This window comes from Helianthus annuus, chromosome 8 (genome assembly GCF_002127325.2).
Source record: "Helianthus annuus cultivar XRQ/B chromosome 8, HanXRQr2.0-SUNRISE, whole genome shotgun sequence".
Lineage (NCBI taxonomy): Eukaryota > Viridiplantae > Streptophyta > Magnoliopsida > Asterales > Asteraceae > Helianthus > Helianthus annuus.
Genome location: NC_035440.2, coordinates 31951654 through 31968000, shown reverse-complemented (window position 1 = coordinate 31968000; position 16347 = coordinate 31951654). Strand labels below are relative to the sequence as shown.

General features: G+C 38.4%; 1 long non-coding RNA gene across 6 annotated transcripts; it reads left to right on the top strand.

Moving 5' to 3' along the window:
* Positions 1-9392: 9392 nt before the first annotated feature.
* LOC110872555 lies at positions 9393-14170 on the top strand. 6 transcript variants are annotated; one of them, XR_004864983.1, is made up of 13 exons: positions 9393-9555; positions 9694-9833; positions 9913-9955; positions 10214-10348; positions 10419-10535; positions 11139-11415; positions 11494-11598; positions 11969-12100; positions 12763-13028; positions 13111-13298; positions 13431-13551; positions 13658-13717; positions 13796-14170. It is a non-coding gene; the product is annotated as an uncharacterized LOC110872555 (long non-coding RNA). The 6 variants fall into 6 exon arrangements; XR_004864986.1 differs by having other exon boundaries at positions 10205-10348; XR_004864985.1 differs by having other exon boundaries at positions 9913-10348; positions 11139-11272; positions 11350-11415.
* Positions 14171-16347: the final 2177 nt, after the last annotated feature.

Genomic DNA, 16347 nt, shown 5'->3' with positions numbered 1-16347 from the left:
GTTGTTCACGAGATGGCGAATCGGTTGTGGTGTAAGCAAGGTATGTTCCCGTTTAAACACCTCGGTATATTGGTTGGGGCGAATATGAATTTAGCTCGAAACTGGAAATCGGTTATTGAAATATTTAAAAATAGATTATCGATCTGGAAAGCCAAAACCCTCTCCTATGGTGGAAGTATAACTTTAATCAAATCGGTGTTGAATTCTCTACCTACATACTACTTCTCTCACTTTAAAGCTCCGATTAAAGTTCTTGAAACTTTGGATAGAATTAGAAGAGTCTTTTTTTTGGGGTGGCTCGGAGGAAAAGGCTCGGATAAATTGGGTTGCGTGGGAAAAAACAATAGCACCTATAGAATTCGGGGGGCTGGGTTTTGGTTCTCTCAGGGATGCAAACCTGGCGATGTTGGAAAAATGGTGGTGGAGATTTAAAACGGAAAAAAATGGGTTGTGGAGAAGGGTAATTTGGGCTATCCATCATAATTCAAGAGTGTGGAACGACATACCGGTTAAAAATTCAGTTGCTGGCCCGTGGAAAAATATTTGTAGTATTCGACACATATTGCTTAATGCGAACATTGATCTAAAATCGGCTTCGACTGCGGTACTGCTAATGGCATGAATATTCAATTTTGTTGGACAGTTGGGCCGACAAGGCTCCGTTTTATACATTGTTCCCAGAATTATTTAAGGCCGAGTCAAACAAGGTTTGTTCGGTGGCAGATCGATTGAGCCCAGGAGTGGATGGGCCGACTTTCAACTGGGCTTGGAAGCGACATATTCTGGATGAGACCGAAGAGAATCAACTTCAACAGTTGCTGGACATTATAGGTGGATTGGGCCTCTCTTTGGGTAGCGACAAGTGGGTCTGGAAACTTGATAAGAATGGCATCTTTAGTGTGGCTAGCATTAAATCGTCCCTTGCCTCATATAACCGTCCCCAACCAGATAGAGTCTTCGTATGGAATAGCTGGGTCCCGAAGAAGGTGGGTTTTGTCGCATGGAGGGCGGACATGAATCGGCTACCGACTAGAGGAGCGCTATTGGCCCATAATATTCCGGTACAAAATCCATTGTGTGTCTTGTGTGGTGATTATGAAGAGTCTAGCGAACACTTGTTTGTTTCATGTCATGTCGCGCAAATGGTTTGGCAGAATCTTGCTTGCTGGTGCAGGATACCTCCCATAATTGCTTTTGGTATAAATGATTTATTGTCTTTACATGAGTTCAAGTTCAGTGCGGGATTGAGCAAGAAAAGGAAAGCTTTCCATGCAGTGGTTCTGGTCGCGTTTTGGTGTATTTGGAAACTAAGAAATGAGGTGATGTTCAGACAGGTAATTCCGGATTGTACGAAACTCTTGGATGAAATTAAGTCGATGGCGTATCTATGGGTAAAGAATCGGTCAAAAATGATGTCAATAACTTGGGAAGATTGGCGTCGATTTAGCTTTGTTGGTTAGTTACAGAGTAAAAATGTAAGGATGTGGCGTTAAATAGTTTATATATATGTATGGTGGGTAGCGTCTTGCTACGTTGAATAAAAATGATTTTTTGTCGGCCGTTCAAAAAAAAAAAAAACAAACGAAGAGAAAATGCATGAGTTGGAAATCTAAAAAACTAGTGATCCTTAATTGAGTGAGATAAAGGTTAATAATCAATCTAACAAAGGTTAAAACTTTGATGCATCGGATTGTATTGAAAGTTGTTAATTAAATCATGTTCATTGGTTTTCTTGATATATATTGTTTTATTAATATGCTAAATAGTTCACTTTTAGTTTATGTTAACTTTAAACCCACAAAATCACATATTAAATGGTTAAGTATTGTATGAGTTGAGTTATCCTATACTGCCTCCTAAATTAATGAAAAGTATAGAGACAGACATAAAGCTACCCAGGGCGCCCCGTGGTGAACATTTGTTCACGCGTGGAATGGAGTGAAACACCGCCGCCGGTGGGAATCTCCACGCGTTGAATACATAACGCGTCCTCACCATCAAGCGTTGGAATTCATTTGTTTTGTTGTTTTGTGAATGATTTTGATGATGGAGATGAGTGTGTGGTGAGTGATGGCATTTCCACTAAAATCCATCACTAGTGATGGAATCACTACAAAAAAAAAAGCCATTTAGTGGCACCCATTTTTATGGCATATAGGTTTTGTGCCACTAATTTTTGTTTTTAATGGCACATTAGGTATTTAACACATACATTTAGTGGCATTTAACTTTTATGTCACTAATCCAGGCTTTTAGTGGCATTTTGCATAATTTTTCTTTCCTTTCACCTTATATTCAGTGGCCGGTTCCTTCTTCCTCATGGAGAGAATATCACCAGAGGATGGTACGGTTTTATAATTTTCCTTCTGTATATGCTTCTTTCTTCAGCATTTTTCTCACTTCAATGAAATTGGGTTTTTGGGGACGCTAACAATCTTCTTGTCGCCATTCAGGTGAGTTCGTCTTGCCTTTAATTTTGGATTCTTTGATTGTGATGCATGTTTGAACGGTTTTGATTGGACCATTCGGTAGTTTACCAGAGGCAGATGATTGGTTTCTATTCCTGAGGTGATTTGTGTATGTTGTTAAAGATGGATTTTGTATGAGTTGCAAGTTATTGTTTCAATTTTGTGTGTATTAGATGGTGTTATGGTTGTGTTGTTGTTTGAAAAATTAAATAAAATAAAGGATGTATGTTAGGTTTTTGAGGTGAATTGTGGATTGTGACACTAGATTGTATGGTCCACAAACTTACTGTAGGGTTTATTAGCGTGGTTTATTACAGCCACTAAAAGGATGGAAAACTTACAAATATTCTAGAAAGTTTAGGATCTGAATATGAGGCTACTTCGATTGAAGCAATAGCATAATGTTAAATAGGAGAATAATTGTTGTGGGATTACTTAGCTAATTGGAATGATATGTAGAAGTGATCAACTTTATATAGAATACATCCATTGCTGTTTTGTTATCATTTTGTATTTACAATTGGCTTTTGCTCCCTTTTACATATCTTTAGGAATTCAGACAAATCAAAGGAAACATAAGCGCGATGACAAAGCATGTTGAACTTTCTTTAAAGATGATATCAGTGAGTACAAGGCGAAAATAGACAAAACTTCATAAACAACTTCTAGGCACGGGGTCGTGTCCAAGTCAGCAAGCCCCCGTGTCCTCCAAAAGATTCTCGTCTGACTTTCGGTCAGAATACGGACAAAAAGTGTCGGAATCTCGTCTACACACGGGGCCGTGTGTTGGCTGGACTTGGAAATACATTATTTTGGGACTGCAAATACAAGAATGCGAATATACATGTATGAGATACCCCCATCCTTGGGAAGGAAATACGAAAATAAATACTTGAGAAGTATTGTTACAAAAATATTATTAAACAATTATTCCAAAATTAAATATAATTTAAGGTTAAAATTGTGACAACCGGTGATTTACGGCTCTTAATTACATGATTAACAGGTGATTAACGCGATAATAAATAGTGTTTACAGCACAAATTGACTTAATTAGGCCTTTTGGAGTGCCTAGGAACGCTTATGCGGTTCTACAGTGCGCGTGTGGTGATTTACAGGAAACCCGCTGAATATTACGCGACAACGGACTGAAACCGTACGAAATACTGACGACACAGACAAATATGGATGTTACACGAATATTTTATGCTTATGGAGTTTGGGTCGCGATATCGGGTCTCGTAGAAATTACGGGCCACTTACACATGAGATGGGCTTGTGGGCCCTGGGCCAAGCCCGAAACCCACAAGCCTAAACCTACACATAATATATTAGATCCTATAATATTACTAAATCTCATCAAATCTCATTGAATCTCTGGAAAAATCTTAACAAAATCTACTAAAAATCTCTACTAGATATTCAAGATCTCTTCAAAGATCTCAACCCTCTATAAAAGGCCCAAACCCCCCTCCCTTATTCTTCATATGTGCAGAAGTTTAATACAAACACTCACACAAATACTCTGCTTTCTCCTTTTCTCCTTCATTATTTTCTTAGAAAACCCTAAATCCCCTAACTCTTTTACTCAAACAAAACACAGACAAAACACAACCAAATCAACCCTTATATCTGGATCTCCCCCTCATCCATGATGTCTGACCAGCCACTCACCCACACCTCTCGGACTCCTCCTCTCCCTGTTATTGAAGGCCGGCCGACGACCACAGGTGGTGGTGGCGTTTGGCGACTACAGCAGCGACGGTAGACACCAACGGCGGCGGTGGTTTCTCCCGGTGCCGGTTAACCGACAACATCACGCCCCCACCCTTTTCGAATGACAAAACGAATCACCACCACCACCGTCCGGTGGGGGTGCGACGACTACGAACAGAAGAGAGAGACGAGATAGGGAGATAGAGGCCGAGGAAAGAGAGGGCGTCGGAGACGGAGCGGCGCCGCCGCTCACAGCGGCGGCAGTGGAGGTGGCGGCGGCACGAGTCTCACAGCGGTGGTATCTCGGTGCGAAGATGATGATTTTGTATTGAAGGTGATGGTGGTTTAGCAGGGTCTAGTTCAGGTCAGTTCAGATTCACTACGGCTCAGTTCAGTTTAAGATATGTAGTTCAAGTTGTCGGGTCATGTACAAGGTCTGATTCTGATTTGGCTTGGGTTTCGGTTCGGGTTACACAGGAAGCAAACGGGTGCGGCCAACTTTAGTCAACAGCTTCAGTTCGGGTCAGCGGAGGTTCGGGTCCGTGAAGCGGGTCGGCTCGCTGCAACTCGGCACGACCGGGTTAACTCATTAATTGATACGGTCAAACCGAGTCAACTCAGTTGACTCGGTCAACTCAGTCAAGCGGCTCGACATAAAGAATTGGTAAAGACATACGGCGCGATTATTTCATTTTTTTATAGTTTATGTCACGTGATAACGAGCTCGAACCGACTAATTATAATTTACATTTGATATATATAGTTTAATTGAATCTTGATTGAATGTTGTTGAATTTTGATAAAATATCGACACTTTAGTTGTCGGGATCGTCCAAAAATAGAGGAAACTCTGCCTGTTTTTCGAGAACACCCGTAAAAACGAAACGTGTCTTTGTTGTGAAACAAAAAACAATCGAAGTCAATTACCTTTTTATAAAAACGAATACAACGTATATTATTTTCGGCGATATAATATAACTTACAAAACACTTGCATAACCTTTCGACAAAAGCCGTTTTTCAAAGATAACAAAACTTGATAATTTTATGAAACAAGTATAACTAACTATATATTTCAAACGTCTAACGATTCGGATCATTTAATTAAAGCAAATATAGTTTATATACTTACTTTGAACATCAAAAGTCGGACATTTCCTTCTATATTTAGTTTAAACATTGAAAGCTCGAAAAGTCTTTTACAAAATAAATATAACTATTATATTATACTTATTTCGAATATCACGACTCGAAAAAGTTATGAACTAGACATAACGATGTTATCTATTTTCAAAAGCTAAAAGATCGACGATTCTTTTAGAAAATAAATATAACTTTTTATATTTATTTCAAACGCCTAACGGCACAATATATGTATATATCATATATCGACATACGACTTCTCAAAACGAGCTAACAAGTATAACTTCTTCGCTTCTTTTAAGTTAACAATTTACCGTCAAATCGTTCGGTCAACGATTCGGTAGAGCTCGGTGACACGTAGTGTAGTTACCACATTTATTTAGAAACTTATTAGATATTCCGTGTTAGGAATATTGTAGAGTGCACGCTAGCGAGTCACGTCTTAGAAACGACATTACGAAGTCGTATATAGCTAGCTTTGCACAGGAATATTCAGGTGAGTTCATAACCCCACCTTTTTACGGTTTTACATTTTTCTAAATGTTTTCGGGGTGGAAAGATATGCATATTTCGCAAAACATACAGAGTTTTCACTTACATTTTTCTAAACAATTTTACAAACAAGTTTCAACTGACATAAATGGTTTACGAAAAGCTTATGTTCTATACCGGTTTTTTTTCAAGCAGGAGTATTTTTCGAAATATACATACACATGTATTCTAGTTTCTAAAATTCAGAAAAATACAAGTACAAAGAGGCACATAAAACTAAGGAATGACACATAGATCACGTGACGAATAGGGTACCATAAGCACCATTAGTCAACGTATACATTTAGACCGCGGATTTGGATCGTTTTTCGCGTTCGTTCGTGTTTCGTCGTAATTAACCGAACAACGCAACCATACGACCAAACGAACTGACATCCGAGAATTTTTTAGCACATTTTAAGTTCCCTATACTTTAACTTCATTTTAGAGCTTTGAAATGGGGTTAACGGGTCTTAAACGTGTCAAAAATGCATCAAAACCCAAGTTTTGGGCGTGCAGGGGCTAAAAGTGTAAATCTGTCAAAGTTCTTAGGCCTGGGGCGTAAGCGCAAGCTTATTCTTACGCGGCCGCAGTATACCACGAAGTCTTCAGTGCCTTCGGGCAAGGATGGTATTGGTGCATCGCATAGCTTATTTTTTAGTAGTTGGAAGGCTTCTTCCTGTTTAACACCCCAGTCGTACTTCTTGTCTTTCTGCGTAAGGGTAGTCAGCGGTTGAGCTATCTTGGAGAAATTCTCGATAAATCGTCTGTAATAGCCCGCTAAGCCCAAAAATTGTCGAACTTCAGTTGGGGTTTTGGGGGCTTCCCAATTCTTTATTGCTTCAATCTTGGATGGGTCTACATGAATGCCTTTCTTGTTCACAACGTGACCCAGAAACTGTACTTCGCGAATCCAAAATTCACACTTTGAGAACTTTGCATAAAGTTTCTCTTTCTTCAGTAGTTCCAGAATGATTCTGAGGTGTTGTTCGTGCTCTTCTCTCGATCGCGAGTAAATCAGGATATCATCGATAAATACAATCATGAATTTATCGAGATATGGTTTGCATACGCGGTTCATCAGATCCATAAATACCGCTGGCGCGTTCGTCAGTCCGAATGGCATCACAAGGAACTCGTAATGCCCGTAACGTGTTGTGAATGCAGTCTTTGGTATGCTTTCCTCTTGTATCCTTAACTGATGGTATCCAGATCGAAGGTCGATCTTGGAATAGTAGCTTGATCCTTGCAACTGTTCAAATAAGTCATCAATCCTCGGAAGTGGGTACCAATTCTTGACAGTGAGTTTGTTCAATTCTCTGTAATCGATACACATTCGCAGTGTTCCATCCTTCTTTTTTACGAATAATACTGGAGCTCCCCAAGGCGAGAAGCTTGGCCTTATGAATCCTATATCCAACAACTCCTGGAGTTGTGTAGATAATTCTTGCATTTCGGATGGTGCAAGCCGATAGGGTGCCTTGGCTACAGGAGCGGCTCCTGGGACCAAGTCTATATGGAATTCGACTTGTCGTTGCGGAGGTAATCCTGGCAGATCTTCGGGAAAAATGCCAGGGAATTCCTTCACCACAGGAATGTCTTCGAGTTTCGGCTCCACAGCCTTCTTATCTACAACGTACGCTAGGAAAGCAACACATCCTTTCCTTAAGCACTTCTATGCCTTCATACAGCTGATGATTCGCAGAGGCGCGTCTCGTTTTTCTCCATGTACGATGAGAGTTTCATCATTCGCCAAAGGGATGCGAATGATTTTTGATGTACTGAAAATGGGTTAATTAAAAACAACTAAAATTACCCTAATTCTAGACTCTCTAAGTTTTAAATTTATAAAACTAAGACTCTCTAACCCTAAACCACACAACCGGCAAGTGTACCGATCGGTGTAGTATAGCCTAAGGAAGTCCGAGTATCGAACCCAAGAGACTCTACTAATTACGCTAACGACTCTATCTAGACTTAGACTGACATGACTTAACTAATTGTTTATTGATTGGGGGGGGGTTCTAAATATCCTAAAATTATAATTAAAAATTAACTAAGATAACTAAACGAACTAGACACGAACTCGCACGAAGGTTGACCTCAAGGATGATGAAGGAACTACCTAGACAGGAATCCTGATTGCTTTTAGTTATGATTATAATTGGAAGTTGTCTGCTATGGAACCGGGATCTTGAAATTCTCACCCCTCGGGAAATCTAAGGACCCCTAATCCTTCTCAAGAGCACGCTAAGATCCCCTAAAGGTTGTTAAACTACCGGTTATTAGACTCCTTTACAAGACATCTAATGGATTTATAAAAGTATCCTACAAGGCTCACTCCCTTACGAGACCTAAACCTAGGATAGGCTTGTTTTCTCAGCTAGACTTGCTAGACAGCAGCCAAAAGGTTAACTTCCTAAGAAGGACCCACCTTACGGTTTAATCACTTAGACCTAGCAATAATCTCGCACCTTACAGCTATTGATGATTAGTAGAGCACTTGATTTTATAAGATTACCAATTATTACTTCTAAGGCTACTTATGCAATTTTCACCCTAAAGGATTAAAGATTTATTATGTGATATAGACACTCACCAAAACCTAAAACCCTAGCCCGACTCTATTATGTGATAAAGACCGTCACCAAGAATCGAACGAAGCAATAATCAATATTCAAACAACATCAAGCACGCAAACACATCTAACCGATAGAACAAGCCGTTTACAATTTATAAATAATCCATAGCTTTCATAAATCCATAATATAATCAAAACATATAGCAATCATTCAACCATGTCTAGGTAGTTTAAGAAGTCTAGCCAATAATCATTATGAACAAAGTCTCAAAAATAATCAAGCAAGGTTCAAATAATGAATTCATTGAATAAAACAAGAAGACTAGAAAATAAAAGAAACCGAATGGCAAAACCCGGTTATTCCTTGCTCTCCAAGCTTCTTGCTTCAACCCAACGATTCCGTGGCTCAAAACCCTGCCAAAGATGCTCCACAATTCGTCTCTACTGATGATGGTCGTTATCCGATGTGCGGCTCTGATGATGTTTGCGTCTCCCCTTAATTGCCGTCTGATAATTTCCGTGTGTCACCTCCTCGTCTGCCGTCCGTTCGTTCTTTCTTCTTTTTTTTTTTAATTCCCTTATGTATATCCTTATAGATTGGGCTTTAAACAAATTGCAAAAGGACAGGTGGCCAAGCCCAATGTTGCATGCTCTACTTGTCAGATGATTTCTACAAAAATTATGGCTGCCTCCACTTTATGTTTTCAAATCACTATTGTTCGAAAAAAATATTAATTAATGGCCCATAAATCTATACTACTTTATAAAGCATATAGGAAGGATAGAAATGGTCATTTGCCACTTTACAAGTCTTTGAAGCCCATTGTACAACCTGTTAAGCACAAAGGTGTTGAAAACTTCTTTTCAACACAAGCAGAACCTGTTGGGCGGGATATCTAATTTGTGGGCGGCCAATCCTTTTTGTTCAAAATTTGAATCCCTGCTCATCCCCACTTCCCCATACAATTTGTCTTTTCAATATCAAATCTCAAAATCTGGCAACCATTTTCTCTCAAGAAACCCTACAAACTTATCACAGCCCAAATCCATGTCGGTACCAAGAAGACCACGCTAAGATGTGCAATTCCTCTTCAGATTACAGTTTGTTTCTCTTCAGGTTTGCGATTCCTCTTCAGATCTGTGTTTGTTTCTTCTTCAGATCTACGATTCCTCTTCAGATCTGGGCAGTTAGCCAGCCCCGCACCTACTTTATATAGAATAATACCCTTAATGTTCCTGTTGTGTAATGTGCAAGGCTTTAGCTTTGTTTGCAGCAAGAACAACTTCAGCGGTGTAAGATTTCACCGGATCAATTCTGATTTTGCTCTCATCAGCGGCTGTAAATGGTGGTTGTTTGGTTAAGCTAGCGATTCCGACCACTTGACAAACTTTAAGGTATGAATATTCAAGATCTGATTCAAGTTAATTGATTTCATATGGTTTTATAAGGGTCTTTTGCTAAATCTTTCTACAGGAAGAACCATAGAGAGAGAAGGGAAGGAAAATCTCTAGAGAAGGTATAACATGTTAAACTCTAAAATGATTCAAATGTGCGACAGGACTTAGTTGAACAAAAACCCTAATCGAGTTGATTCTTGATCGTTTGGTATTGAATTAAAAAGGATATTCAAGAATTAGGGTTCTCGAGTTGATGATTGTGTAGTTTTATCAAAATCAAGATTAGGGTTTGGTATAGTTTTTGTTGTTATGTAATTGGGAATGTTGAATTTTGGTTAATTTTGATGAAATTGTGAAATGGGGTTAAGTGTTTATAGATAGATCTAAGTTGGGATTGAAGTAAGAGTGATGGCAGAATCAGTAGCAGCCAAAGTGAAATCAATCTTCATATATCCAATAAAAACCAGCAGCGAGTACGGAACAATTCAAATTTAATGGCACAACTGTTTCAGGTACAAGTTACAAATTTCAGCTCTCAATCACATTTCTTTTAAGATCCTGACCGTTAATTTTGAGTAACAGAGTGATCATGAGTTGGCACAAATTATTCTTGGGAATGACTTGAATAAGTTACAAGATGTCTTACGGGTTCGTCATTGCCAGAGAACTGAATACAGTCGGCAACAAGAGGAAGAGATGGTAAGTGTTATTAAACCTGCGAGTTTCTTGTATAATTTTGTATCCAATAAATGTGTTAATGGGATATTGTTTTTCCAAATCATAGGCACTACTTTATGCAGACTCTTGTTAGTCATTTTTGTTTGAATTTGCTGATATATGAAACCTTTGTTAAAAGTTTAATGATTATCAATATATATTTGTTTGAATTTGCTGATATATATTTGTTTGAATTTGCTGATATATGAGTTGTTCAAAGTAATGAGGTTAGTCATTTTTGTTTGAATTTGCTGGTACATGAAACCTTTGTTAAAAGTTTAATGATCATCAATATATATTTGTTGGTGAAATATAAAATGCAGAGATGGGTTACCGGACTTTCACATTTGCATGAACTTGGTATAACCAGACCGAATAATTGTGTTTTAATTTGTACTTCAAAGTTCAAACACCATCTTACAAATTATTTTATGATTATTGGTGAATTATATGGTTGGCAGATCCCAATTACTGGAAAGGTAATCCATCTTTTTATATTTGCATAATTGCCATTTATGTTAACTAGATTTTGGGTTTACGGCTCTGAGACACATACTTATGGTAATCCGGACATATATATTGTAGGCTGGGTTAACAAGCTCAAGCGTGCTTCCTGAATCTCTTGAAATTTGGCTCCACTGTTAGGCATTCGCTTTCATCACGGGCTTTCGAGAAAGAACAGCGCTGCCTACACATCCCGAGCATTGATCGTACCACAGGTGTACCTGCTCCTTATGTTATAGTTGTGGCCTCCTCATGTTCTCATCAAACTTAGTTATGTTATGTTATTGTTAAGGTGATTCTTGGAATGTCAGCCTTGCCACTACTGTTTCCAGTAAACGAGTGAAAGTAGTAGAAAAAGGTATTTTGGTAAATTCATGTTTATCTTGATGTTAAATTTTGCAATAATACTTGCTTATAATTGTTTTGGGCTTTTTAGTTAGTTTGACTTGAAGAAGTCAAGACGTGTGGGATAAGTTTATTAGTTGTATAAGTTCAGCTCTGCACATTTTATCAAGTACCAGGGTGTACTTTAGCTAAAAAGGTAATTAGTTCAATTTTATTGTTTAGGTTTTATTTGTTATGTTGATAATAGAGCAACAATTGTGATTCCTACGAAATCTAGGTCACCTCGATCCCTGTCCTCTTGTTTTTCTGATTCGATATTATTTTTCGATCACATTGTCGGCTCAGCTTATGGTTCCAAGATCGAAGCACGTTTGGTCGGATTTAGCCCATAAAAATTGTTTAGAAACAAAACGAGTATGAGTAATCATGATATTAGGCAAGAAGATTCAAGAGACTTGTATTTAGTATAATTATATTCTAAATTTGTATGTAACTATGGAATAACATTTGAACCATGGTCCATAGAAGGGTTAAAGATTCTTTTTGTTTTTATATCTTGTGATCAGTTGTAATCGAAAGCGTGTCGCTAGATGGAAGTTCGTCTTTCGTTATTGGCCTAATTGCGATAGCAGAACATATGTTTTAGAAGGCCTCCGACAAATTTTTGGCTGTAAAGAATTTGCAAGCATGTGATATAGGTAACTAATATAATACTTGTGCGAAATACCCATTATACACTACATTTGTAAAGATTTGGCGAATGGGTCAAAACACGTTTAAATTGAAACCACTTATTCTTTTAGTCAGGGATGGAACGAGCCGGGTTGGATTGGGTTAACTACAAAAACTTTTTTGCCAGTTTTTTTCAAATAATGGATGTGCTATTAATGGTTCCAAAATTTAGATTACAATAATGATTTTCGAGGTTGTATCATAGTTATCAAAAGCGCAAAAGGCGCGCGCCTAGGCGCTCGGGCGCAGCGAGGCGAGCCTATGGCGCCTGGTGGTAGCTTAGGCGCAAAAATGGGTTTTTTTTTTTTTTTTTTTTTTTTTGTAAAAACGGTGCTCAGACGCAAAAATAATTTTAAAAACGAACAAGTTCAACCAAATTCCAGTTTAGAAACTCATTTCTTGCTCTCCCTTACGCGCGGGTAGGACTTGTGGTAAAACATGTCATAAAAAAGTCCGCGCTTTTTTTGCGCCTTATGCCTAGGCTCCGGGCGAGGCCGATGCGCCTCGCCTGCACCTTGCGTCTTTGACAACATAGGGTTGTATGGCATTCTTTGTTGTGTTGTGAATTAATTTTATCAACATTATCTACATGTTTATTGAATTAATGTTGAGATTATTCTTAAACTAGATTATAAGAGGTGGGAAGAAGATATACAGAAATGGACAAAGATTAGAAGAGACATGACATGGTTCAAGTTTCTTTTCATGGCTACACATATCCTTATTGGTTGCAAAAGGTTCTTACCTGTCAAACCTGACCAGAACCGACCCGACCCGGAACTGTGAATCAGAACTGGGACGGAACCCTTCTAGCCATAACATGGGTTGAGTCCTCGACCAGAATGTGAAGCAGCATACTTGCATGGAATTCTCGAATCAATAACTCGCATTGAGGTAAACAAAGTTGCCTAACTGGATTTCAGAACTTACATGTATTTTGTCTTCAAAATCTATTAAAAATATTAGATTTAAACAGGAGTGCAGTGGCAATGGCGCATCGAGTAAATTGGCCACCAAACAGTGAACGGGTCACACGAGTCGCGGGTTTGAACGGTTAATTCCTCATGGTTTTAGCAGTTCATTCAGTTTTGTCAAACGTTTGCCTTAGTGTTACTGGTTAAGAAGCTCTTAATACCAGTAAATTTGAAGAAGCTTGTGGCGTTAGTATGTTCTAGCTCATACACTTTTTTTTAACTTTAGTGTTATTTTATGAAATTTGATGAAGCATCATCAACATTTTTTTATTGTTCTTCTTATATATTCTGGGTTAGAATTGAATCCTTTATCTGGTACCAGGTGTTGCGCACTTTCCATGAAATCTTTGAAGAGAAAAAGAGTGCAGTCAAGGTACAATGGCTTCCATCGCATGCCTGAGACACGGGGTCTTTGCCTTTCGGAGGAGCAGACCGTTACAAGTGTAAGTTTAATCTTTCTTCACTTTCGTGCATTTGAACCGAATGATGATGTCATCTGATTTTGTTGGATATCAGTTTTATTAGTTATGAATTTCACAACCATTTCAGATACCCGTATGAAGAAGCTGTAACCGTGGCCATATCGAGCATTGCAATGCCATTAAAGAGGTATTTATGCTCATCGTTTATCATATTAGTTAACAGTCAAGAGGTTGTGAACCATGTGGTTATGCTTTTTTTTTTCAGGTTCATTTTGTGCTTTTCGCGGATGATATTTACATTGTTTGGTTGAAAAAGGCGGGGGAGTTGCTCCCAAATTAGCATTTGTTTCGACTTCAGATGTCTACCTTTATCGAAATAATTATCATTATTTATTACTGATATGCAGGTTCTGGACTGTAATATAGAAGTTTGGTTGGTCCTCACTTCCAGATTATCAAAATGTCTTTTTTTTTATTTGGTCCCCGGATAATGACTGAGGAATCCAAACACCGACATGATCAAGAAAAAGATGAACACATATTACAACAGAATTGAATATTTAAACATGTTTTGATTTTAAATATATAACAAATCGAGTAAGATGGCTGCATGCCTATCACCATCAGTTCCAAAATGTTGATTTATACTTGGCAAAAGCATTGCATTGATCGTTAATATTGATGCTTCCTAGATTCGTTAAACTATATCGAGCAATAACTGGCCAACCAGTTGCCCCTTAAGTTGCACAGTAGGTGGCTTCATGTTGTTTCTTGGTTGATATGGTATCTTGCAGTGCCACTAAGGCACTAAATGGGTTACCAGATGTTCTTGATGTTTTTACTTTTTAGGTGTATTATTTGATTTTTTTTTTCACATTTTAACTCTATTTTCGTACCTTTAGGGTAAACTTTGACTGGTTTATGGATGAATGGGTCAACTTGGGCAAAGTTTATTCTCTAATGAGTCAAATGGGTTGCTTTTTTAAAGTTAAGTAAATCGAAAACAAATATTGAATGTCTACAATATAAAAAACAACCCGATACTCCCAATAGAGTTGTAAACTTTGCTTGCACCGTCTTCTCCACGTCGTCAAACCCGTCAAGCTGGGAAAGAAAATCAAATTGTCGGCTACCGAGCATTGGTCTGTCGGAACACTAACATTGATGAAAAAAAACATGCCACCAGGCGATTTTAGCCAGCAAACTTGCAACGAAAAAGCGGTCATATAACTTATTTCTCTCCCCTACAACACTTGACATTTGAGAGAACCATCCCTCTATGCGCAAAAGCTTCCTTTCATGCAATCATCTCCAAGGCTACTCTCCAAATTAGGTAGTTCACTTTTAAGGGAGCCCCGGAATTCCCAATGGAAATGGACACGTGAACTTGCATCCGAATTTTGGTCGACAATTTCAAGCCTCACGCTCTTGGTATAGAATTTAACCCTCATATTGTTATTCCAAGACCAAACATTGGAGCCACATTAGAAAATATCCCCTACAACCTCATTAACAAGCCTACTTAAGCCCATTTTGCGACTGACCTCGAGTCGCAGACCCATCCCTAGATCCATTATTATTCTTATTATTTAGCTTTTACAGTGATAGTGTAGGAAAAATTCAAATGAAGTTTTCCAATCCCACATTGATTAGTTCAAAAACAATTAAACCTATACAAATCAAAAATTTCAAATGAATTTTTAGCCTAATTTTATTTTCGCTTTTTAACCAAAAACGAAACCGACCTTGGAAAAAAAACTGAAAACCGAACTTATGGTTAACTGAAACCAAATGGTAATACAAAAAGGCTAACCAAATGTCCGGTCACGGTTTTGATTGTGGCTCACAACCAAACCGATCTGTGCACATCCCTAAATACTTAAATGTTGTGCTTCCCTCCACATCGCGCAAGCACCCCACCAACGATGAAAGTACAAGATACTTTGTTGTTCAAGGCTTTGTAAACAGGTATCGTATTGCAAATCGCAACTCCCGCCGCATCGCGCGGGTAAATGGCTAGTCCACTGTTAATGAACGTGTTGTTGTCTTTTTTTTTTTTTTACTAACTCATGTGGCCTCCATTAATAATATAAGTAGGCTCGGCCCAGTCACAAAAAATAGCTGCAAATTTAATTCAGTCACTGGCGTCTCACTCTACCCAACTGGCTGCTTATTTTCATATTACTCGTTTTTACTCCATTTGCACCAGGACCTGCCAAAACACAACGTAATATAATATCACACTAAAACTAAATAAAAATAAATAAAACCTATACAAAAATTATACAATTTACACGGGACAAATATGTATATTTTACCACACATCAATTTTCTCATGACAAATAACTTCAGCTTTGTTCTTGGACAACTAGTCCATTCCGACCACTACATCGAAGCTACCCAATTGAATAGGTAAGAGATTGATGCTAAATCTTCGTTCACCAAGTTCTAATGTGTAGCCTCTAACAACTTCGCTTGATTCAACGAGTTTACCATTGGCTAGCTCTATAGAATAAGGAATATCTAATCTACTAGATTCTATTCCAAGCAGGCGTTTAAATTCCACAGACATGAAGCTATAGTCGGTACCAGTGTCAAATAGTATGGATGCAAAGTGATTGTTAACGAGAAACGTACCGGTGACCACATTAGGGTCCTCGCGTGCGTTCCTTGCTCCAATCACAAACGCTCGAGCCTGAACATTGTTTCCCCTTGGGAAATCTTTCTTGAAATGATCCGTGCTTCCACAGCCAAAGCATCCTTGGTTTTGCACAGCTCCATTGCCATTCCGGTTACCATTGCCATTTCCATTTCCAC